The following is a 2,517-nucleotide window of genomic DNA, read 5'->3' as shown; positions in this document are numbered from 1 at the left end:
CAAAAATGAGCATTTGTTCCTCTGCCATCCTTTCCTGCTTTTCTGCTTGCTGCCCTGATGACTGGGCCCAGGATCCAGCCAGCAACAGGGAGCTCACAGCTGTCCCAGGTAGGAACTTTCAGAGAACGGGCTGCTGGTACTGGCTGCTCCTTCTCCCCATCCCCTCCTCCTGCAGGCAGATCCTGAGGCTGTGAGAGGCAGCTTCTTTATGACACCCAGTCCACTGCCTGACACCCGGGGCTCTGACCTGTGGTAGCTCTTTTGCGCAGATCCCACACTCAGACATGTTAGTGTGTAGTTTGGGTGTATATTGTTGAGTTTTAGATGTTCAGCTTACTGTTTCAAGGGGAGAGATCTGAGGACGTCTCTCACTCTGCCATGTTTCCTCCTTCTTCCACATTTAAGTTGTACTTCATCCAACTATCACTTACTTAGCGTTATCGATATGTTTTTGTTGTGTGTATATTTTTCTGGTTGAGTTGAAGTTTTGCCTTGCCACCAGAATGATGTCCTCACAATGGCAGAGGAACTGTTAGAAAATGTGTTGACCGTTTGGCACACACCTTCCACAATTTGCAGTAATCGAGACACCCACTTCACTGAGCAAGTCATATGAGCCTTGACAAATGGCCTTGAACATTCTTGGAATCATCACTGACCCTATCTATCACCTCAAATATCAGGCTAGGTCTAGAGAACTAAGGGAAGAACTGGATTCAAGGCAGAACAAGTTTAATTACACAGGCCTGAACCAATGATGAAATGATGACAATTTTTATGACTTTTTTTGTTTGAGATTGCTGACTTTTTAGTGTTTTTCATTCCATATCAAAGGAAACTTATTTACCTATGACTTAAAATTAAGTAAATTATATCTCTGTTAGCAGAATTGAAACATTTATTTTTTCTCCCTACTTGATCCGCCCAGGAGTCAGAAACTTTTAATGAGTGAATATTTTATTTTCATAGCAAATTGATTATTTGCATATGTTCAACAAGAACCTGTTTTCTTATTAACAGGATACAATTGGAAACTGGTTTTATTACTAATCCTTTGACTAGAATGTCACAATAGGGAGACATGCATAGACTCATACATGACTAGAAAGCTTTGACAAATTAAGAGACTTATGGAAACCAATAAAAGCCCCTTTTGGGAAAATAGCCTGGTACCTTGTTTACATGGTTCACAGCCAACCCTCCAGGTAAGGAACAAAGCCTGCTTCCTAGATACTGCAAAGAAAAAAATCTCTTGGGGGAAAGGGAAGGTGAATACAAAATGTCCTTACCCCAGTGAAGCAAAATGAATGAATTGAGACACTTAGGGTCAGTTTCCTCCCAAAACATTCACTGGATAAATGTCTGTATAACATTGCTATTGCTGCTGTAACAAATCATTACACTAGGAGTTTAAAAGAAAGAAATTTATTCGCCTATAATTTTGGAGGTCAGAAGTCTGTTGCGAGTCTCAATGGATTAAATCAAGATGTCTTCCGAGCAAATTCCTTCTGGAGGCTCCAGGAGAGAATCCATTTCCTCTTCTATTCCAGTTTTTCACGGTCAGAAACATTCCTTGGCTCACAGCACTTTCTCCATCTTCAAAGCCAGCAGTGTAGCACCTTCCATTCTCCCTCTAATTCCAACTATTCCTCCTTCCTGTTCCACATTCTAAGACCATGGTGATGGCATTAGTCTCACCTGCATAATCATGGCCAATATGTAAATCTTAAAGTTAACGCATCAGCGAAAGTATTCCAAAGGCTCCCTTTAATGTAGGGAGGAGGCAAGAGAATTAAATGTTAAATCAAGCTGTCTTCAGAGCCTGCAATGTGCTGCTGCCAGACCTCAGGAGACCTACAGAACAAAGGAAGGTTCCTATTGGGATTACTCACAAACCATTTACCCACACTGTGAAGAGAAAACAGAGTCTTTAAGTCATACCCTACACAAAATATATATTCTCCAAGCAAAGAACCTGTAAGAAATCTATAGATCAAACACAGGGATGGCTAGCAGGCTTTCCAACTGCATACTCATGACTTTCACTCTACATACCCTTATCTTTCACACTGTATACCCACACTATCAAAGGAAAATAGGTAAACAAAGTCTTTAAGCTGTAATTCATAGAAACTGAGTGATATAGAAACTGAATTCCCTGAAAACCCAGGGCCTTTGTCTTGACTTTGTCTGTCTGTCTTTTGATCTGTCATTTTTTTCCCGGTGTGTTCCCTACGTCTCTCTGTCTCTCTCAGTTCTCTCATTCTCTGCCTCTGAGAGGAGACCATGTCTCTGTCTGAAGAGCATTATTCCTTTTTTAAATAAACTTTCCTTTTGACTCTAACTCTGGCGTGCTCTTGAATTCTTTTCTGCACTCAGACAAGAACCCTCTCTTGGCACAAGACTTGATTTTCCATTTGGCGGGATTTGCCCTGTTCTGCATCACCTTAATCTCTCTTACAAAAAAAAATAACATATTCTAAGTTTTTAGGGATGAGGATGTGAACATTCTATGGA

Source organism: Pteropus vampyrus, unplaced genomic scaffold (genome assembly GCF_000151845.1).
Source record: "Pteropus vampyrus isolate Shadow unplaced genomic scaffold, Pvam_2.0 Scaffold507, whole genome shotgun sequence".
NCBI lineage: Eukaryota > Metazoa > Chordata > Mammalia > Chiroptera > Pteropodidae > Pteropus > Pteropus vampyrus.
This window is presented reverse-complemented; position numbering follows the sequence as displayed.